Source organism: Corvus kubaryi, unplaced genomic scaffold (assembly GCF_017639235.1).
Source record: "Corvus kubaryi isolate FWS band 111438036 unplaced genomic scaffold, C.kubaryi_AGA036_p1.0 37308, whole genome shotgun sequence".
Classification (NCBI taxonomy): Eukaryota; Metazoa; Chordata; class Aves; order Passeriformes; family Corvidae; genus Corvus; species Corvus kubaryi.
Genome location: NW_024581096.1, coordinates 16,106,922 through 16,131,227, shown reverse-complemented (window position 1 = coordinate 16,131,227; position 24,306 = coordinate 16,106,922). Strand labels below are relative to the sequence as shown.

At 39.6% G+C, this 24,306-nt stretch overlaps 1 protein-coding gene across 2 annotated transcripts in view; it reads right to left on the bottom strand.

The window, feature by feature from the left end:
• The window catches only part of KIAA1328 (KIAA1328 ortholog), a 171,879-nt gene that overhangs the window by 4,590 nt on the left and 142,983 nt on the right, over nt 1–24,306 (bottom strand). The window lies entirely within an intron of this gene.

Here is a 24,306-nt window from a genome sequence, read left to right as displayed (position 1 = left end):
GTCCAACAGCCTTGTGCAGCAGCAGCAGGTAAAAGGTTTTCCTTCTGTGAACTAGCCATACCATAGAAAACACCCTTCTTTATCTCCACAAGTAAGTGCTACGTCCCATCCGTCACCAGAACATTGTCACAGAATCATTTAGACTGGAAAAGACCTCCAAGGCCATCAAGTCCAACCTTTGACTGGTCATTGCCCTGCCAACCAGACCACAGCACCGAGTGCCACATTCAGTCATTTCTTGGAAACCACCAGGGATGGTGACTCCACCACCTTCGTGGGAAGCACATTCCAGTGCTTAACATGACAAGTTACTTTGTCCATGACAAAGTAACTCATTGTTGTGTCTGAGACACAGAACTACTCCCTCAGCTCAAAGGAGTTAGCAGTGGTACTGATGGGTTAATATTGATGGTAATGGTGACTACTGAAGTTATGCTATAAAAACTTTTATTTCCTTCAATCTTTATTGTTTCTTCCAATCTGATGGTCAGCACTGTTTCTAATACAGTCTGACTTGACCTTATTGCCTCATAGGGCTCTCTCCTCTGACTACAGACTGTTTTATTTTCCTACAAATGTGCTAGCTTGAATCTCACTCACAATCAGAAAGCCAATTTGCAAATTTCTTTTCCACATTTTAAGCTTGTCTACATGTCTTTCTATTATCTGTCTAAGTAGCAAAAAATGAGTGACTCAAAATGAAAAAATACAACTTTTGGTTCAATTGGATCTTGTTCGTGGCTAACCTTAAGCAAATGTAATGTCTTTCAGTTACCCCAACCAAAAAGTTCAGAAGGACATGGAGTTTTGCGTAGCCAAACCAGATCATTTTAGAGAAATATGTTGTTTGTACTAGCATTCAGAAAGTACCCTTTAAAAACTGAAACTCCTTAAAAATATCTAAAGATAACATAAAATGGAATAAGCTGCACTGATAGCAAGAACTAGCACACAGATACATGAGACTTTTCACATGGAGAAAGTTTAGGATTAGACTCTATACAGATACACACATATGGTTTGAACCCCAAAGAAACCCAGTTAACATATACACTGCTTTCATTAGCCACACCTAAAACTTCTTTTTAGATTAATCTAGTCTAGCATACAAATGCTTATCTCCTCTGACGGTAGTGCTATCATAAAATTTCAATTTCTCCAGCAGCCATATTCAATCACAGATTAAGCAGGGGAAACCAAACCAGCCACTGCATTTACAGCAAATGTGCAGGCCCTAGATTTAAGCAGTACCTTCGAGTTCATTTCTTCTGCAAGTTTATCTAAGTTTTACAGCATTTCTGCTATCGGGAAGGCTAAATGATTTGGCAGATTACAAGCACAGCAAATAGCAAAGATTATGTAAAAGACCAGGTGTTGTAAATCAGTCTATTTGACACCACAGTCATATATGCAATAAAGTGAATGAACTCTGCTAACAGAGCGCTATCTGATAAAGAGAATGCTCCTTGCAGGTATTTAGTGTTTAATCCCAGGATAATGGTTTGCCCTGGTTTGTCTAAGTAACATCAGACAGCATCTGGCTGGAGGCAACAGAGTAGACCTAGAATGGTTTGAAACTTGCAAAGAATTTTCTCACCATTTATTTGTATCATAATATTTAAAGAGACACAGTCAGAATGGTCAAATCCTGAAATGCAACTTTCTCTAAAACCAGGGTATGTATCCTTCACATGACTTGAATAACAACATAAGTAAAAACAGGCTTCATTATTATTATTACTGATATAACACTTAATAGCTTCAGTGAAGTCAAAGCTACAGGACCAGCCACCCAAGAGTCAGAACATTTCAAACAGGAAAACTGATTTGGCAAACTTGGCTTGTGATAGTGAATGATTTTTACAAGCAAACTAATGGCCAAGGGTCCCCTTGTACTGTTCCTGCTTATCAACCAGAAAAAAATCCCAAACATTCTGCAGAAGTTTGCTTACACACATTTTCTTGGATAGGTTTTGCCCTCCAAACAGAAGGAAGATGGCATGGGCAACTGTCCCTTTAAGTATGGTGATAATTCAGGCTGTCCTCACTTTTTTGGTACATTTGCCAGTGTGCTGGATGGTCAATGAGCAAGGGGAGAGTAACCCAGGTTCTTGTTAATGCATTCCTTGGAGTGGATTAGAATGAAATGGGTTAAAATATACTCACGCTCAGTGGGAATTCCCAGGTACCTCCCCTGAGTGGGGGGGAGCTTTCATTCCTCTGGTGCAAGGCCCCAGAAATTAGTCTGGGGACACTTTGGGGGTTGATAGTTTATGATCCCTTCTCAGCCGCCTCTCAGTCGAGCTGATAATGCCCCATCTTATCTTCCCTTGGGGAAAGGGAGCAGTTTAACAACTGAGGGAGTTATATAAGGAAGAGCAATTAGCATAGTAAGAAGCACCATCTTGCCTTGCAGGAGCCAGGCTGTGATAGTTCACCTCGTCTGTCTCATGCAGACTAGCATATACACACCCAAAAACTCACCTCCTCCCTCGAGGGATGCAAACCTGGCCTCCTAAGAGCACCCTGGCACCTCCACAAACAGGCAAATGTTTTGAATCATTAGTCATTAATAGTCCAGTCTCACAGCATCTCAGCAACAAACTGGAAAATAATCTCTTTTTTTGACACTTCCCCCATGTATACTTTTTCATCTAACTTCAATGAGCTTGAAAGTCTGCATGTTTCATCATGGGAGAAGAAAATCTGTAAGGTCTACAAGTTTGGATTAGAAGTCTAACTATTTAGACAGATAAAGTTTGTGAAAGTAATCTTATAAAGTCTCCAAAAAATTCATCAGGAGAGGCAACACTGAGAATTAGTGTACAAAGCAGAAGGAAGGCAGGGCCGTGGGCAAGAAGATAGAGATGAGAGCAGGGAGACCAGGCCAAGGTAAGCTTTGAAACTCTTCTTTCAATGAAGAAGTTTCACTTTTGCTTTTATTGTAGAATATAAAACTCCAAATACAGCTCAAGAGAGCAGCACAGAAATGCCCAATCTGAGAGGTTGGTGCCACTGGGATCAAGCTGGTACAGCCGGGTCAGAGAAGAACTGGTCAGGCATTGCACAGTGCTGTGACAGCATTCCCTTCACATCCTCTGTACTACTAAAACAGGCTGCTAGAAATTTGTCTTCTCAGCCACTAAAAAGCCCTTTTGGAAATTGTATTAGAAACTCTCAGCATTGGCTCTTAATTAAAGAAGTATGTAGTAGAGTTTATAAACTCTTAATGTAAGAAGAGTTTTTTAGTCTATCACTAAGATAACAGGAAGCATCATAAACCATTATGATTCAAAACAGATCATTAAGCATTCACATTTTAAAAACAAAAACAAAAATATACACAAGATGGCACAGACCCAAGTCCCTCTTTCCACAGTGTTTCTTTTTCACTGCTCATGCAGCAGGAATACAGCTCTCTGAACATCTACAGGTGCATCTTATTTTGTCCCATGTTTCCAAACTGAAAGGGAAGGAAGGCTTTCACTTTTTTTTGATGAACATACAAATATGGCTGATACTCTGGGAACCATAAGACCGCTTATGCCCAGAATGGTTAGTGAGAAATGACCTGAAACCACTTGGTATTCCTTCTGATAAAACCTACAGGGCAATCAGAGCTCAGACAGCCCCACAATGTACAGTACCAAAAAAATGGTCAGATTATGCAAGAGTGATGCACAGAACTCATAACTGTGCAGGATATTAGAAAGAACAGTGCTCTTGAAGGTAACCACAAAGCTTACTTGCCTCAATTGGCTGAACAGTGATGTTTATTTATTTAGACATTTGGGATATGCCAATGGATTTTTAATGTTGGTCTATTTCCCACTGCTGGTAAAATATATTTCTTACACGCTGTCCAATTTTTAAATTACACTATTGTATTTTCATATCATGCAATCCCATTTAGCTAATAATATCATTTGTTCCTTCCTGAAAAAAAACAGCACAACTTCAACAAGTTTGATATTTGGAGGAGCGGGAATCTCCTTATGAGGCAAAACAACTAAACTTATTAGAGTCATAAATACTCTGGCAGTAAAAGATGTATTTCTTTAAACAAGCATTGTCGGATATTATTTGATCACTATATTTAGAGACATCTTTTCATTTACACGCACTGAAAATTTATTCTTCAACCATAAACATGTATAAAACACATGGAATGTCTCTTTGCAAGGTGATGGCATTTCAACAAAGCATACTGGCAATACAGTTTCGTAGCTGTATGGGCTTACTTTATTTAACTGTATATATCAGAGGAAATAAAAAGGTTTATTTTTATACTACTGCTTGTATTTTCAACATAAAGTTCAAAGTGATTTACTAATGTTACATGAATTGCCTTTGAATTACGGTACAGTATTGTGCCTAAGTACAAAGCCTAACACTATTTTGTATTCATAAAACACCACCTGCCCCTGAGCACTTTACAAATGTTAAATACAACTAAAAACACATTCAAGGGGTAGGGAACAGACCCATTTTACAGAAAATTAAACAGTTTATTGTTATGATAGAGCAAATATCAAATCGCTGTTTGACTGGAACAAACAGGGCAAATAAAAGCAGAGAAAAAACAGATGCACATAACAAGTGGCCTGGGCAGTCAAAGTACCTGAAATCTAAAGATACCATACTAGTGATACATCCTGGGGTTATTTGGAAGAAACAGCTAATCACCCACACCCAAGCTAACCCAAGCTCTATTGGTGAACGGAAGAACTCAACCCAAATTAAAGGATCCTAAATACTTTCTACCATCTTTATTCTGACATACAAAATTAGAGCATAATGTAATTTTGATACGAGATTATCTCCCTAGCTTGTCCTTTCAATATCCATGTATCAACCCACTGTCCATAAATTTGCCTAATTGTTTTTTCAACCTGCAGCTTCCACAATGTCCTGTGACAGCAAGCTCAGGAAGTTCACTGCTATTGACAGACATACTTTTGTTTTCTGTTTTAACATGTTGCTAGTGTTGCCAAATGTTTTTTTTTAAGGATTGACTCCAGTCAGTCTCTTTCACGTGGTGGAATCCGGTAAAAAACAGTTGCACATTCAACTTATCCACCACCTTCACAGTTTTGCACCCCTGATCATTTTCTCAGCCTTTCCTATCTGAAGTCACAGCTTCTTGGTCTCTCCTTAAATGGCAACTACTTTATCTTGCTGATCAAATGAATTGTGTTTGTACCATTCATAGCATCCACTACACCTTTCTTGAGAGCCAAAGACCAACTGGAATTAAAACATGGGTGCAACAAGACCTATATATCCACAAGCTGTTGACAAATTTCGGAAAGTTTTGAACTCCACAAACCCTCACCACCTGCTCTGAGTTCAGTATCATGTAGGCATGGTGTTGATGACTCTTCCTCAGATAAATTACAGTTTCACTCGCTCAGTTTTGATGCCTTTTTGAAGTTGTTTGCTACTGACATATCATTGGACTACCTGAAAGAATTAGTATCACACACAAATTTATTAGGTCACCCAGGAGATTTTGCTGTTCACTTCTCATTCCAGGTGACTGATGAAGAACCAGCCCAGTGGATTTCTGGGGGATCCCTCTGCTAACTCTAAAAAATGAACATTAAGTCACTTTGCTTGCTATCATTTAACCACCAGTAAATCCCTAGAAGGAACTGTCCTCCAATCCTACAGAAACTTGATTTCTTTAACAACTTTTTGTGTGGAACCTTGGCAAAAGCCTTTTGAAAATCCATAGGCCTGAGCTGATACCTCAGATTCTTTCTTCCCCACTCCCTGCTCTGTGAGAATAATCCAAGTTTTAACCAGCAGGATAATTGGCCCAGGAAACCTGAGATGAATATGTCAATGAACATTAGAGGCTGGTTGGGTAGGAAATGAAAGCTGAGAAAGAGAAGCTGACTTTGCAGTCATTCCACCCCCCGCCCCCCCCCCCCACCCCCCCAAAGGCCACACATCAAGATAAGGGGGCTTAAGGGAGCTTCTCTTAAGGTGAACCGCACCTTCAGCGACCAAAACACACCCTGGGGGAATATTCCCACTTACTGAATGTCAAGACACCAAAACAGAAGAAAAACCAACACAGTGAAGGGCAATCCATGAAGCTGAAACACCAAGAGAAGGAAAAAGATTAAATTGAGAATGAGAGAAAGGGACTGTGACAGCCTGAGATTCCCATTTTACTTTCAAGCAGGCTGGAACTCAGAGCAGATACTTCACTGTGGGATACAGGAGGAGGCAAATTTAACAGGGCTATATATGTATTTAAACCAACTCCAGGTGGAGACTTGCTCTTCACCTGCAACAGGTCTGTATGTTCCAAAAGCATTTCAGAGTTTCTGAATTCTTAGAGAAAAAGATCAGACTGCAGAATGTTTCAAAGCAATTAAAAAAAGATCTGACCCTTTTATTTAAAATATATCACACAATGTAAAACAGAATATATTTATACAGTGTCCTCAGCAAGAGCCTCCTGGAGTGCTGTAAAACCCACACCCACGTAATAGAGAGCTTACACTATCAGAGACTTTTAGAGAGCTCTCCGAGGCAGTATTCAGAGAATCATAACCTAGAGAAGGAAAAGACTTATTAGATCATCCAGCCCTCTCCCTGCTGACAGAACTGCTCCCTACAGTGTGCTTCCTCACATTTGTTGCTAACAATCAGCCTCTCGCTACTCTCCATGGGAAGCCATTCCACAGCCAAATATATCTCATGCTATCATTACCATTATTACTTATTTATGGGCCACGGTATAACCTAAAGGGCCTTGATCAGGATCAGGGGGACCAACTCTAGTACCACTTGTAAGAGCACTCCTCTCTCCAAAAGAGCACACAGTCAAAAGAGGTAAGTCAAAGCCCAGTGGGAAACATATAACATACCATTAAGGAGAACAGAATAGCATGGGAAGTGCCACTGATGTTCCATGAATTTTTGCTTCAGAGTTTGGTGGGAGGGAAAGGTATGTGTCACGCATAAGAACATGCTTCTCACAGTCACCTAGAGATAAACAAAGAGGATTTTCTTCCTCCAAACTTCACCCTACTAGTTGTGGCTAAAGATCTGGCATGTTACTGAGAAATTCGTCTTCTTTTTTTGGTGCAAATACACTTTAAGTATTTAAACAATGTTACACTTTTCTGTTCTGCTTTTTCTGTTCTGCTCCAGTCTCAGTCAACATTTATCTGAGCCACACGTATTTTAATCTTCTCTCATAAATCAATGCCTCCAGCACTGCAACAGATTTTGCCACTCTCCTTCCATCTTTGACAATTTTTTTCCAGTAAGCAATCACCCAGAAATAAGCACCATATCCTCTGGAGGGGCTACACAGAAACAGAGAGGAGATCAACTCCCTCCAGCACTCATGCAATGCTTGTCTGTGCACAGTCAGCCTTTCTGCTGCTGGTTCCTTTCTCCACAGATCCTCCTTTACCTGTAGGTCTTGCAGAGCAGTGAATTCAATGCCTCATTTTCTGGGGTTACTAACAATTACCACCAAACCTTGTGGAAAGCAGCATCAGAGATTACAGCCATTGCATAGGAGAATTTGGAGGGAAGCAGAGGAACTGAGTATCACACCTTTGCTAACTGAAATGTGCTGTGCTTGGCAGCGTTTTGGGGTGAGCCTCCCTCCCCAGCATGGTTAACAGTAGTAAAGAGCTAAAGAAGACTTGGACTTGAAAGAGGCTGAGGACTCTGGTTTGTCCCGGGCCTTTTGCCTACCAAGCAGTGCCAGTGCTCTAAAGGACACCAGATCCAGCAACAGCATCTCAAAAAACTTGTGCCCAAAGGCAGGGCTGATAAAGAGATTTTTCCCCCCCCCCAGTTTTCACCCTGGCTTCACCTGTGATGGCATCCAAGCAGCTGTCATTACTGAAACAGGAGTTACTGCTGCTCTCATTCCTCCTTGGTACACAAGCAGGACATTTTCACTTACCTGCTCATCAGAGACCAACACCTGCTTTCCTCACCCTTCCACCCACACTCCCATCTCAATGCTCCCAATCTTCAGTTATCCTACCTCTTTGCTCCTGGTAACTCAGCCTTTGTTATTTCCCCACTGGACTCAGACCCTGCTGCCGTGTTACCAACACGTCAAATACAATTGAAAGTGCTGCTTCATTGTTTTTGTCTCTGTGTGTTTTTCATAGCTAAATAATAACTAACTGAAGACCAAGAATAAGAAATACCACAGATCATTTCCTTTAAGGTATGGCTGCAGGCTGCAGCTGAATTGGCATAACTGAGGTTGTAATAATTCTGGAAGGGGGAGGGTGAACAATGACATGAATGCTGGGAAGTAAAGAAACCTTTTAAATCAGATCTGCCAGTGATAGAAGAATAATTTAGAATGAAGTTTTTGTACAAAAGAGAGAAATTACAGAACCAGGGAACTACCACAGAGTTTAACAACCACCTTCTGCAATCACTCTGTTTGTATTGTCCTTCTCTCCCCTCCCACACACCTGTTTCTGTGTCATCAAGTCTGAAAGCTCTTCAGATCAGAAAATGAACCTTGGTGTATGTACAGCACCTGGGGCCCTGATTCTGCTGTGATATTACATAATAACTTTGCACTTCAGAGCACGCTTAGCTTTTATTCCCTTTAAGCACTCTGTCATCACAGCATATCTTCAGCAAGATCTTCACCCTTTATTGTTCTGGGCCAAAACTAAGCTGTCATCATCTTTTCTGCCATACTTCATCCCGCTACATCTCCTGCCTTAACAGCCTTTCTTTTCAATTTTTTACTCTTACAAGTTTGTCCCCAAGCATCCTTCCCCTCAAAGCAAACTCTAATTCAACGAATCATTTTCAAAATTGTGCCTTTTCTTTTCTTTTATAATGTACTAAAGTCTCTGACAAAGGTCTGCATATGTAAGTCACGGTAAAATCTTGCACCTCCTCTCTGCCAGTCTCAGTGTTTCTCATTAAGTTTTGATTTCTTTTCCCTTTTTCATTGCTTCTTCCTAGCATGCTTTAAGCAAAGCTGGGACTACCCCTCCCTAGAACTTTTGTGGGTATTAAATAACTATGGAACAATTTTAAGGGGCATGGCTTAGGGGAAAAAGAACCCCACCACATACAGCTTGCAAAGTCTATCACCATTTACATGGATTAGCAACCTGTCTTTTTCGCAAGCTCAGTCCAAATTCCCAGCCTGCCAGATAATAAATCAACTTTTTGCTTCAGTTGTACAGTCATTGGGAGATGCGCATAGTTTTAGGTCAAGCATTTATAACCATTTTATGATTCCAAAGTTTCTTACCTTGTCATTTAGTTACTGAACTGTGAGCTTTCATTGACTTTCTAACCATTGTGGCAAGAACTGCAAGCAGCTGTGCAAGATTTAAAACCTCACTGAGCAGAGGAGCAAAATCAGACTGCAGTAATTTTAAGTATATATTGGGGTGGAATCGTGACCCTATGGAAGCCAATGGAAGTTCTGCCACCATTTCACTGGGGTTAGCTTTCTTCCCTGCCATTTCTTGTGCTGGGGTGAATAAGTATTGCAAGCTCTCTATTTTACAACCTGGAAATAAGATGGCTCAGAATGCTTGGAAATAGTTTATTTTACCATTCTATTTTGTTTGGTTTTTTTTTTTCCTCCCTATCCTGGTAAAATATTTTACATACAGTCAACTGCTGTACCTAAACAGCAATTCTTCTTGTGGTTCTGCATGATCCTTCCTCTCCTGCTTGTCAGCTTAATTTCTTCTGCTGTGGCATGGAGTGTGTAATAGCAAATCTAGCACTCAAATTCTTCTGTTTCTTAATTATCTCTGCCCTGTCAGCTATATCAGTGAAAACAAGCTGGCATTAGACAATTCAGATACAAGTAAACATCAAGTTGTGATAATACAGAGTCCTGCATTACTGTCATTATGGAAAAAGCTGTTTCAAGGAGGCTTAAAAAATTAAATAAGCCCAGCACTTCTAAATGGCCAAAAACCTAAGGATATCTAAATTATTCTTCAATATCTTAATCATCCTGGAGAATCATGATCTTATATAATGGTCATTTTAAATGAAAGGTTCGCTGCTCTGCACAGTTACCACTTCCTTTCTAATTGTGAATTAAAGTATAATTTAGGGTGGCTGTATGCCAACTGGACTAGAAAAATTTAGACAGTAACTGTGGTTGAAAGGGGGGGGAAGCAGTTCGATTTTTTTAAGTAATAGAAAATCACTCACCAAGTTGTACTTTAAAACAAAACACTAGAGCTTTAACTTGACAAACTGACTTAAATTAAACCACAGAAAAAAGTGCTTGCACTGTAAATCTTACAGGGCAAAAGTGATGGTAGGTTATCATTCTGTTTATTAGCATGCACTTTGGAGAGTTCAGGGCAAGTATGGATACGCATTCATTCCATTTTATGCCGCACATTACTGAAAACACATTCCTCATAAATAATTCATAAATGCATTGTCTGAAATTTCAGATTCCAAAACTACAACACCGTTTTCAACTTATCGTTTCTTGGTGTTCAAAACAGAAACAGACAATTGGATGGATGGGCTTCACAAACCTGATAAGAACTCATCAGTCAGAATTACATTCCAGAGGTAAATGCAAACATCTCCCAGCCTCTGATCCCTGGAAGCAAGGCTGTGATGATAGACCCTGTCCTTGAGTTAGCAGTCCCTTGGTAGGGAAGAGGGAGAAAAAGGGAAAGGGCAGAAGTAACCACATGGTGAGGTGTGGTAGAGAGCTAGTAAGTTGAAATTGGGTAGAAATCCAGAGGAATTTAAATTTAAGGTATATTAACAGTCAAAATATAAAGACTGAATATGGCTTGTCTTGCAAAAAGCCCATTTTTCAGACCAGACTGCGCAACAAACTTGAGTCCTGCTTGCTGTTCTCAGCTTTTAATTGGTATTGCTTTGTTTATGACATAGTAACTGGCATCATCTTATGCTAGCATGGGAGAGGTGAATAGGTTCTTGCAGTTCATTTGAAGTCTTATTCCGGCAGGGAGCAGAGTGACCACAACACACACAGAAGAAACTGAAGTATGCTTCATAGGCTAGAGTGCTTATATACCTGTGATCTTGCTGACATTATATATGTAGCTTATACTCAGTTGCTTTTTTATCTTCATACCATGCTCAGAAGCCTGACATCAGATATCAACTGCTTTTCAGCTAGATTTGCATTCATTTGCTCTGTTCTGCTCACCTCCCAGTGACAGGCGCACACAATTTTGGGTATCTTGAGAAACCTTTGGGACCCAGCTCCTAACAGAACAACAGCCCATGATCTCCCTATGCATCAGCTCTTTGTATGAACTCATTCCCTCCAATTTGCCTAGGAACAAACACTGCAACTGAGCTCAAATACTTGGCATCCCAACGCACTGACTGCTTGGGTGCAGACCATATGTGAAAAAACAACGCTCTCATAAAAATTGTATTCCAGTACCCAACTGCTGTAAAACTTCCCACTCGGTGCTCCAGTGTGGAAAGACTGGACTATCTGTCACTCTGTTCATTTCCAGGTGTGCTGAACTCTCTGGGGTAATATTTAAATCAGCTGAGATTTCATACATCAAAGATGAGGATACATAATTCAAGAGGAGCCACTGAGATAAAACAGTAGCTGTAAAAAATACGGCGTGTTGGTGGTGCCTGGTTTAGCATGTCAAAGAGGGGGCACTGCTGGCAAGGAGCCGCATGCCGCCGGCACCGGAGCAGGTCGTGTGGCAGAGCAGGCACAGCCACTGTAAGCTTCACAGGAACACAGCCACCGAGCAGGTCTGACACTGTGCAAGTACCGGGTTGTAAGGCACCCTACAGGAAAAAACAGCTGTGAGGCACAGAGCACAAGGCACTTAGGCCTAGTGTCCCTTGGCTATAGTCATCACAAGCTAACAACCTCTTTCAAAAACTTTACACAGGTGGTAGGTGTCCCACCGAGATAAATTACCTACTTTCAGCTGCTGAACAGATGGGCAGGGAAGTGAAATTTTACTTTGCTCATTCCCAGCAGTAACTAGCAAAGATGATCTCGGCTGCTGCAGGATTACTTTTCGATAACCACACACCTGTGAACAGTCCATGATTCCATTAGAAACTACATAAGGTCATTAATACACTACAAAATAAGGCAGGGCACTTAACAACTCAAGAAACTGATGCTAAGTCTCTCATTCCCATACTCTTCAGAATATACTCTAGGCTGAGAGAAGCCAGAAAGTGTATAGAGAGGGACCTCAACAGGGAGGAGAAATGGGTTCACAAGCATCTCACAACATGCAACAGCAGGAAATGCCTGGTCCTGTTAGTTGGGGAGGAATAACTCCAGGCACCAGCACATGTCAGGTTTGACGGGCTGGAAGGCAGCTTTGCAGAGAGGGACCAGGATACTTGCTGTCCTGGTACACAAAATCCCTGAACAGAAGCCAGCAAAGGCCAGAACTGCTGGAAGGTTGAGGGAGTTGACCCTCCTTCTCAACTCAGCACTGGTGGGACACAGCTGGACTGCTGTATCCTGTACATGTATAAGAGACATGGACCCAATGAAGATGATTAAGGCTTTGATGTATCTGACACAAAAGTAAAATGTGAGAAAGTTGGGACTGTTCAACCTGGAGCAAATGCAGCTCAAAGGTGATCTCACCAATGGGTATAAATACTTGATATTGGGAGGAAAGAAGATGGAGCCAGGCTCTTCTCTGGAGTGACCAGTGAAAGGACAAGAGGTAACGGGCACAAATTGAAATACAAGAAATTCCAGTCAAACGGAAGTAAAAAGGTTTTCTTGCTATGTAGGTGGTTGAACATTGGCACAGACTGCCCAGAGAGGTTGTTCATCAACACAGACCAAAAGGGCAAAGACTGACTACCAAGGGCTGGACACTGACCTACCCCCCATGCAGTGCAGGCATGATACAGACAGGGAAGCTTAAAACACCAATGCCTGCAAACCAGGAATCTCCAGAAACCAATCCAAACATTAACCAAGGAGTTCTGCCCAGAAAAGTTTGCAACTCATGTAAACCAGGGTTATGGGAAACCTGAAGATATATTTAAACAAGGGTTTTCCCTCCCTTTCCCACATGCTCCACCAAATCACTTGCAACTATTCACATGGAAGTTGATCATAGAGTAGCCCAAATGCCATACCCATTTTTTTTTCTTTTTTAATAAGATGGTAATAGGCACACTGTAAAAAACTTAACAAAAAATAGTTTGCGTATCTGCCCTTTAAGCTTGCAAATATTTTCCTGGCAGAAGTCCTGAGCTAACTTTACAGCAAGATCTCTCAAAGGAAACAGAACTTTAAAAAAAAAAAACCAAACTCAAAAAAATACACTACAAAATGAATGTGACCCAGGGACTTACCCTTCTATGCAACAACACGATCAGAGTGCACAGAGACAGTGAAGTCCGCAGGGCGTGAAATTAAAATTTTCACACAGATACAATGAAGTAATGATACAATGTTACAACCTTGGCACAAAAATCTTCTGGTTTGAGTAAAGTCAATGTCATGTGATGTTACGGTTTGTGCACTGGTAGAAAGGGTCTGCTGCTAAAAAGTTCATAACAAAACAGAAGAAGCAAAAGCAAGAAAATTGTACAGCTAATTACAATAGACCTGTACATTCTAGTGATCCAGACATCCCTTAAGGTGCTCATCACAGTCGAATCTGGCTGTCAGTGCAGGCTGAGTTAAGAAAACACACTTTTCTTTCATGTCTAGAAATCTAGATGCTGAGAGGCCATTAGGAGATAAGAAAAAGACTGGCAAGGAAGGGGGAGGGAGAGAACAACTCTCTTATGAGGTCAGTTTGTTGCCTACAAACGAGGTAGATATACAGGTTCAAAATTCCAAGCATATGGATAAGAACAGGGACGCACAGAGCAATTAACAGAGTCAAGCAGAAGCTGGGATGAGCAGCAGCTGGAGCACTGTTAAAGTCCTTCTAGGAATTGCTTCACCTGTTACAGTAAAAAGAAAAGGCAGTGCTGGAAGAACACTGGCTCCTCAGCAAGGACAAGGTCATCAGAACAAGAAAGGAGCTTGAAAAATTCTGGGCAGAGCCAGGCACAGGGGCACAGACACTTTAGAAGACTGTTCCACATCAGACACCTGCAAAGCAAGCAACCTTCGTACTGCGGATCCAGCAACACAGTCCCACAGGAAATCACCAGACAATCTGCAGGAAGCAGGAAACATTTTATTTCTAAGAGTATAGAAAAGTCTCTCATAAATCATAAAGTTGCTTGTACATTAGGATGTTTCACAGGGACCCAACAGACTGACAGACATGCATGTATTCTATAAAATATATTTACAGGTATGAACTATGGTGGGGGAAGAATCGGAATTCAGTAATCCTGCTCATCTCAAACCACTATTTTGTGATCACAAACACAGAAGTTAACACATGTAAGAACTATTGGCAATGAATTTCCAGTAACCCTTCTGGAAATGTAACAGAGCAAGTGAGTCTAACAGTGCAAAGGTCATTCCTTACAAGACATGTTTCTCATCTTACTGATCCAAGACGGTACACACAGAGAAACATAGAGCCAAATGTGACTTAATAAAAACTTCAAGTCTTCAGCTTATTAATTTTTTTAAAATTTTTCTCATTTCATTCCAGTGATTTCATTAGGTTAGACTTCTTCATCTTTATTATAAAATAATCAGAACTGAAATGTTTCAATAAACCCAATTTCTGTTTTAAGTAGTAAAAGATGATTCAACGCAGATGAAGCAAAAAAGAAAGTTAAAAGTACAATGGCATTAGAGGCTTTGAGAATATACTTTAAAAGCTGTTAAATACATAAATTATATATTAGTAATCCAAAATGTCTTTGATTGGTTTTTGCAGAAAAAAAAAGAACTGTATCAACAATTTTCTTCTTTAGAATAATAGAACAGTTTGGGTCAGAAGGGACTTTTAAGGGTCATCTAGTCTAATCCCCTGTAATAAGCAGGGACATCTTAAACTAGGTAATTTTCACTATGTTCTCCACCTGTATGGAGCAAAACAAAATATTTCAAAACTTACAGGTGGGAAGAAACAAACATGAAAAACAACACATAAATCACCACCATTAAAAGAGAGACAGCTAACTTAGTACAGGGTAGAAACAAATACAGATTATTTTCAGTAAAAGGTTTAGTTCTCCATCATATTTCCAAATGATTTCCCTCCCAACACACACAGACTAAAAGAAATTTTTTTTTTTTTTTTCCCCTCAGAGGGAAAGTACCATCCCAAAACAGATAAAAATTAACGTACATGGCCCCAAACTACTGGGGAGATAGAAACATGTTGCATTGAGAAATTTAATGATTATCAGGATCTACAATTAAATAAATGGTGAAAAAAACCACCAAGATACTGTTTTCCTAAACGATTATCTAAACGTTGAAGAGATAGCTTCAGTGCTCTAGTCACAGCCCATCACAAAGCCAAACTTAAAAATGATCAGTAGCACATGGTTTTGAAAAGGAAATGTGGCCTATGAAGAAAAAAGTCACACCTGCAGTAAAAACTGGTGCACTCAGCTTGAACAAAGATCTGTAACCAGAGACTACAACATCACCTTTGTTTCCTTCAACTCTGTACCTGAAAGCTAAAGGCATCATCTTACATGATTCAGGGTTCCCCAAAGTTAAGCTTACAAAATAAAAACATATTCAGTTCAGCAGTTCCAGGTTCAATATTCTTTACACTGAAACATCACCATTACTTGCCCTGAACAAATGTGGATGATACCTTGGCGCTTTCATTACCCTATCCAGGAAAAATCAGGGCCCAAACCTTCTGTTATTATGTCCTATTGAACTCATGACAGATATGCAACATTGTATGATTGAGACATAAGCCCATGGGTTTTTCCCAATCAGAAACATCTTCACAAGGATGATAAGAGACAATATTTATTTGAAAACAGACAGCTATTTAAAAATCATTATTATAATCCATATATTAAGGATGACTTTAAGAAGCTGTATAAATTAGAGAAAATGACAATAACAATTTTGAAATACGTGGAGTTAAGAAACACAATAATGATAAAAGGTTAGGACATGAGCTCACTGCTGGTATCTGTCTTCATTTACATCCTCTGAATGTGCCATCTCACAACTCCGCCTGATGCCCGCCAGTTTTTCCAGTAGACAAGACAATAAAGAATTGTTCCCTACTCATTTTCTGCAGGTCTTTTGATTTTATTAAATTCTAACAGTATCCTAAACTTAGCCACCTCTTTTCCAAGCTGAAGAGTCCTAGTTGTGCTGTTCATTCCATAAAAGCTGTCACACATCTGGGAGCCATCCATTGCACTGCCCAGATGTGACAACCAATACACAGTAACCATTACTGAGCAAAAATTTGCTAGAGCAGTCTTTCACTTCAGAAGTGGAAACAATCTAAAAATGAGAAAGCTTGTTAAAAATAATAGTCATACTAGGGCTCCAAAAATGGAGATTCAACCTATGGAGAAAGACTTCAGATGGATGAAAAGGAACCTTAGCAGTTTAAGTGAAACCTGTCATCTAGTAAGGTCTAAATAAAGAAAATAGAACAAACAAATTGCTAGTTAAAGGAAAGAAAAAAAATACCACAAACCCACAAAACCAAACCCCACAAAGAATTCCAGCCAAAGACTAAAGGTTATTCTGCTGAAAGCATCAGGTCCAATAACAAATCCTGGTTTTAAGTATATAAAATATACAAAGTTTAAGTTAAAGCTAGGAGGAAATGAAGTTACAAAGGAACAGGATGATAAAGCCACAGCAGAAAAGCTCAATGAGATGAACATACAGTCACCATGTGGGAACTTACCAAGTTTCTGAAGCTACAGAAGACACGGTGAAAGACCTGTTTGAAGCTGAAATGTCCTGCAAATAAATTACAGAACAAATCTGCATGAATTAACAATAATGAATTGCTGGGATCAGCTGGTACTCACACAGACTTCTGAAGGAGCTCAGGTATGAAACAGCTGAACTATTAACTCTAGCATGTAACTAAGTGCCTAAAACTGCTTCAGTTCTGGGTAAATGCAGGTTTGTTTGGGTTTTTTTAAGTGATCTGGAAAGATGCAGAAATCTACAAATAAAGAGGTCTAATGTTTCGAACAACCAGATTGATAGAAATTATAATAAAGAATCAATAAACTTGACATATTGGCAGAGACTTAATATAAAGTCCTCATTCACTGGGGACCTCTACAAGATTCGTAAGATTTTTATGCCTCTAATAAAAGGAAAATACAGTTTATATAGTCTATCTGGAGTTCCAAAAGCCCTCCAGCAAATCTATTACCAAAGACTTAAATGTTGACATAAACTAAGAGAAAAATCCATTAATGGGTAGATACTGGTTAAAACTCAGGAAAATAAGAGAAAACATTAAAACTGGCCTGTTATAAAGTGGCCAGAGAGGTCACCAGTGGAGCCTCACAGAAATTTGTTAGAGCCTGAACTCTTTAATGCATTCACAAGTTGACTAGAGAAAGGACAAAAAAGGAAGAGACTTTTGCTGATGATACCATGCTATTCATGGTCGCTCAAAGAAAAACTGTATGTCTTTATTGGGGCAGAAAACTAGAATATCACAAAGGCTTAAAAAAGTACATTAAAAACTGGAAATGGGGCAACTCAGACACTATAAAGCACTGGTTACCGTCCTTAAGTGACAGAGAGGCAGGAACTTATTTTTGAAGCAGGCAACTCATCAGCTGGAAATAACTGATGAAGTAACTGAGAAGACAGAGCTGTGTCTGCCTGCTGAGACCCTCCCCTGGTGCATGGCACTTCTGACTGGTAGGGATGGGACAGGACTGGTGCAAGGCCCTGCTCAGACCTAAAATCACTGCAGTACCACAGTCACCGGTGTTCAAGTCACAGGGCGTCACCAGGTCACAACCATTCAAAACAGGACTCTGCAAAGAAGCCAAACTTCCACCACCACAGTTTTTATTGAACATGTTACCACATCACAAGCTCATGTGCTGCTGAAACAGATGCTGCATGTTCACAAGCAGGCATATAGACTCCCTCTCCCAGAGTGGAGGGCATCTTTGATGCCTAAGCCCTTTGATTTATAGTGCACGCATTAAAAGTATATGAATAATCAGGGCAGTGACCGTGCAGCACATAGGTTAACCCTGCATTTGCCTCCAATCCATAATGAAAATATGAATGACAAACAACTTATTTTTAGTTCAACATATCCAGCTATAAGAGGAGTAAGGTGTCAGTGCACGTTACTCCAGGCTTATTTTGCAGCTCACGGGATAACAGGTATCACCAAAAGGATATTTAGCTGGTTCTAAAATAAATCATAAAAGGAACTGAGGGTAACTACCTCAGTTGTCTCAAGATAAGCAAGACAAATTCCACCCTAACTACACCATCATCACAGTTAAACACCATTATTGCATGGATCAACCAAGCACTGAGACATGCTGTGGCAAGATCTTGCCCTAAGGAGTTGACAGCCTGAAAGGCCCAGGAAAGTGAAGGAGAGAAGAAAAAGGGAATTTACTAACACATATTGGTGGAAGGATGGCAGAGACATCTTTTGGGATATAGGCTTCTTAAAGTAAGATGCAATTATCCTGCATATATTATTTATCAATTCCTCCCATCTCAAAAATAAAACAAACCTCAAAAAAAACAAGAGGAAATGCCTCTGAAAGATGAGAAATTACTACAGTACTAGGAACTGAACAGTTGCTTAGAGAACCATGAAGACAGGAATCAAGACTGATCTTACCTTGCCAAGCTCTGTAGAAATTGCCATCACAGTAATTCTAAAAAAGCTTTTAAAAGTACAAGGCTTCAAGCTATCAGTACAGGAAAAAGAGACAGTAAAATAATTTTTTTTGACAAAGGAGTAGAGGAAATACAGAGGAACCTGAAAATATTTTGAGGCTGTTTTCATTGCTGTGATTACAAATGCAAACAAGAATCACATCCAATGAACTAACATTCTCTTAAGATTTAACGTGGTATTTGAGAAACTGCAAATGCACATGGGGAAAAATTGTAAAAAATAGCAATTAAAATAACAAAGAAAATGATGCAAAGAGTTAAGTCAGTTTCATAACATGATTTGTACTCTATTTTCCATTGCTTATTATTACTTTCAAACTACAATCAAGTTATTGCCATACCACTGAATGATGGAAACCTTGCCAACTACTTCAAAACTGACACGTTTTCTGTTGCACTGAGCATTCCCAGAAGACATTTCCCCTCATTTTAATACAAAATCCTGTCAGATCCATGGAGCTGAAAAAAAAAAAAGTGTAAAGGATATGTAGCTGTAATAGACCTCCCCCAGCTAGAGTCAAGTTTGGAATAAAAGACGATCAAAAAAGACTCAAAGATCCAGTGCTAGATTAATGCAAATATCTGCTTGTCTGCAAGTGTACTTTTTGATTAAACTGGCATACATCAAGTACAATTAGAAGGGTTATTTATAACTAAGAAATACATAATTCTGCATTTTAATGAGGGTGACAATTACAGCCAACAGTTGGTAATTAACATTAATCCTTTTGCACTGTGAATCAGAATTTCCCAATATGATTTTCATTGTCAGCAATGGACACACAGAAACTGTTATTGCAAAGTAGCTATTAGGTAGGCTGCTTTGACACAAATAGGTGTTCCTGTTACACACAGTAAAGAAAGAAGCCAATGACGGGTTAAATTTGATAACCTCAGATGTAAGTACAGAATGTCACTCCAAAATTTACTTGATGTCTACAACACAAAATATAATCAAGGCTTATCATTTTCATGGCCGAACCCAATTCCAAGTTTCCCAAGAGCCAGGCTTCAGAGGTGAAATCTGATTTCAACACAAGCTTGAAATCTCCCGTTGTTAAATTTGGTTTAGATCCCAGCCCTGGGTTCACATCTGCATTTTCCCCCCGAGACTTCAAAGCTTTCCATGGCTGTAACCAAGCAGAGCAGATAAGGAGGGAGCATTTGCCCAGGTTGTATCAGTTTCTAAAGCAGAGCTCTCAAGAAACTACTAAAGACAAGAAGAATCACCACTGAAGGATTTGCAACTGTGGCAAAACCTTATTGCAAATTCTTTCCCTAAGCAGGTTATCAATAAAATTTTGGTTCTCAAACCCACTGAATTTTAAATCCCAATCTTCCCAAATTGCTCTAACTTATTGCTATTCACTAAGTAAAAATTTCTCTGTACATAAGTTCCATGTCTATAACAAATGTTGAACTTACTAAACACTTCTGTTTCTGATATCTGTAATCCTCAAAGAGATTATTTAGATTTGCTGTGTGGGTCCTTCCAAAAGAGAAGGTATTTCTGTTTTAGCCTCTCAGCTGTTGCCTTTGCAGCCAGAAGCAATAGAAAACTCTTTGCATACTGGTCTTTAATAGGAAAAGAGACCTGGTCCAAATCCTATCTGAGGCACAAGATCACAATGCAGCCAGTAAATGAAGCCTCTAGAAGAGTGCTGAGGTGTTCACCACCTGGGTCAGGCAACTGGAGGGGGATCAGTGTCAGATATGAGTAAATGAGAAGGCAGAAAAGGAGAACTCTGAGCCATAAGCCAAGAAACCTACAATGCACTTCTTACAAAGAGCTGTAAAATTCACATTTATTTTGTAAGTATGAGATAGATGGGTTATTTCTACATACAGAGATGCCCAACTAAAATCAAGATAAGTGATATTAATGTCCTATGGTCAGTATTATTGAACCTCGAAAGCAATAAAGTATGAGTCGATAAATATTACATTTGCAACATAGTTAACATTCTTCTACTGTCTCTGGCACTTATTACACATTGTAACCGCAAGTCTACAATACATTATTCATATTTGGGGTGTCACTGAGTGATGGATTGCTGTAAGAGAGGCTGTCCTTTAAATAAATCAACAAATAAAAATGCAAATGTTAACATTTTCAGCCACAACTTTTTCCATCTTGAATGGGGAATGAAAATTTCACATTATATCGACAGCCAGCAGAGAGAACAATTAACAACCTACACTCTGAATAAGAGAGATTAATTTGCCAACGTCTGGTTTTGTCACTTGCATATGGAATTATATTGGACTTTTTGCACTGCTGGCTTTCTCGGGGAGCAGGCAAAACTAGTGTCTCCTACAACATTCAGAAATTAACTCACCACCCCACTCCAACCACACTTTTAATCTCTTTAAATATTCCATAGTTAAATCTAGAATGAAAGTTTTCTGCTCCTTCTGAAACCTGAGTGGTGTCTGATTCTAAGTGCAAAAAAGCAGTTCTATTTCTTTGGCAGTGCTTGCTTAGACTCTGAAGTATAAGGAACTTCAGAGACCATCTTAAGTTGATATCCATATTTAAGCATCCCAAACGCAAAGATGTGAAAATCAACCACCACATAAGTAAGACAAAAGCTTGAATCTCATAACTGTCCTATTTCCTAACAATCAGCACAACAGATTTATGCTAGACTATTCCAGTGTGCATTATTAAGTATACAGTTCTGCACATTATATTTTACATCAGATATTAATTTGCTTAAAAGTCCCTGAATACACATTCACCTGAGATATGCTGGGCAACCGGGTAAATAGTTTTGTTTTTAAAATGTCCCTAAACATAAATTTACACAATACAATCTGTTTATAAGAACTCCAACAGGCCACTGTAGTCTAACAGATAATAATACAGCTCAAATACAGCACTCATATTGCAAGAACTTCTAAATCACTTCTTTTAATGGCTACAAGAAACTTTGCTCCAAGACAATGCATTCAGCAAGTATGAAAGCTTTGATTTGAAACTGCAACCAAAAAACCACAGACTAAGTGCTGAAATCCCAGACTATCACACAGTCCCTTAATTCACCTAACTGTTCTTAAATTCACTTTGTCCAAAGTGAAAAATGCTACAGGAGAGATATCTGTTTCCATGGTGAGCAGAACAAACTTTACCTGTGTCTTTTTAAATGCTCAATTTCTGCAGTGTTATAGGACTTACTGTGCCAAACTCAACACTACGTGGGGAGAGCCTAACAATTGCAACAGGGCTGTAATCAAATTAAATGGTATTTCAGAATGTACAATTTATAGATTCCTTTTTTCCCCCAAAAATAGCTGAATACTTTAATTTAGAGCAGTTTCACTTCTGTATGCAACACAACATTTGTTTTGCTGAAATCAGTACCTGATTATAGTTAAGATGTAGTTTATGTAAAAAACTTCTTCACTACTAAATGAAAGCATAAATATGCCACTACTTCCCCTGTCCAGCTCCCCCCTTCAGTTCACCAGAAACACAGACTCTCTCTTCTAGGCAAACACCAGTTATGAAAAAATGTACCTGATCACCAAAAAGGTAACATTTAACACAATCAGAGTAACCATCCTTCAGGAACAAACCTACTCTTCCAAATTTGCCCGGCCCCAATCATGCCTGTGATATTTTTTCCCAAACATAGTGGCTTTGGTTTAGATAAATAAGTACATGGAGTAGAGAAGTTTTCCAAACCTGCTGTGAACGTAATTTCAAGGGCCTCATGCAGGTGTAGACACTTGGCTTAAGAACACTGGATAACCAAACTTGCAGTGTTTGGCTGTGTTATGGAAGGCAGCGACAGGCATGCACAGAAGCCTGACAGGCAAACAAATTCACACTATTAGCCCATCTCCAGAGGCCAGACAAGGAAATGCTGGGGTTTTCTTTTTCTTTCAGAGATATAACTGAAATCACCTTGTGCACACTAGTTTTGCAAGTCTGGTCCTTTTACAGCTCTAGCACTAAGGCTCTCAAGGTTTACATCTACTTTCTAGGGACACTTATTTCTTGTTCATGACATGATTCATTCCAAGACAGAGAAGAAAGTAGGACTGCAGCAATTCTTTCTCAAGCAGGAGGTATCTGTAACACACTGAAGCCTCCAGTTGAGCCCTGCCAAGGCAGGCTATCACGCCAACACATCTTCTACCTGCCATGCCTGCTCACCCAGCCAGCCCTTCCCAGAAGCTGTGCTAGCACCCTGATGCCTCTCGCTGCCAGGGAGCTTCTGTCGCTTTCCAACACCTTCTCTCTGGCAGGCTTTCCACTGCTGCTGCTGCCGGGTGCCAGGGTTTGTGCTAGTTAAAGCTGGCACAAACACGAGTTGAATCTAGTCCTATAAATTTAAATAGTCAAAAGTAATTAGGTTTACACGTACTGCTGAATAAATAAATTTGCTCTTAGGCTAGGGCTTTGTGTTGCAAGTTTCAGATCTGTGCCAACTGTTATGGTTAAGCTGTTAACCCCCCCAAATCACAGATCATAATGAACATGCTGACAAACCCTTACTTTAGTGGCACAAAAGCAGCAATAATTCTCAATATTGATTAATTTAGTTAGTTAAACCTGCAGTCTAAGCTTATAACCATTCAGTGATAAATTGAGACTGACCTGCTGCCCAAGCAGGTTTTTCGATGAAGGATAGAATCAGCTTTAGGTCTCCCCAGAAATACTTGTCCATTTACCATTTTCAATTACAGAAGGCCAGGAGTAAGGGAAAGCACAACATGGCTGTTTAACCTAGTGAATTATACCTACAGCACCAATGGTGAGAAAGAAAGGGAAGAAGCATGGGAGAAAGTGCCTAGAAATACAGGATTTTTCATCAACTGTTAAAATAATACTTTAAGGATGACAGCTAATCAGACTCTTTTTACTGATCGCTTTACCTGATATGATTTCTAACAGCATATTTCAACAAATATTTTACTCCCCTCTGTGGAAAAGAATAGACCATCAATCCTCTTGAATAAAATTTCTTTTTCTGAGCAGTCATCATATGATGTGCATAATTATATCTACTCCTCAGTGTTTGAATGGAATCTCAACTTAGCACTATTAGACACTATCAGGCAGTATCTCTACACACACTTTATCTGCTATGACTGCCTTGCAAAGGTAACCATTGCTTCTAAGAGAAATGCTTAGGCAATCTTGTGGTTTCTGTTAGTTTAAACATACAGCTACTTGTGGGAAACAGCCCAATCTAAGTCAGTTCTTAAATCCTCCAAGAATTATCATCCTTTCCATCAGAAGAGAAAAAAAAAGTGTTTCCATAGCAAGTAAGTACAAATTTGTCAATATTGATAGCAGTTTCTCACCTATTATATATCGCAAGTTCTCTCAGAAGATAGAAATAAACTGCCAGCTGCTGCCAAGAATACAGGGATGATATCAAGCATACATTTTCCAAGTCCACTGGGCCAAGAGAAGATTAAATCTGACTCTAGCCCTCTCATCCTCCAAGAAACATTTAACTCTTCTCATGAACGACTGC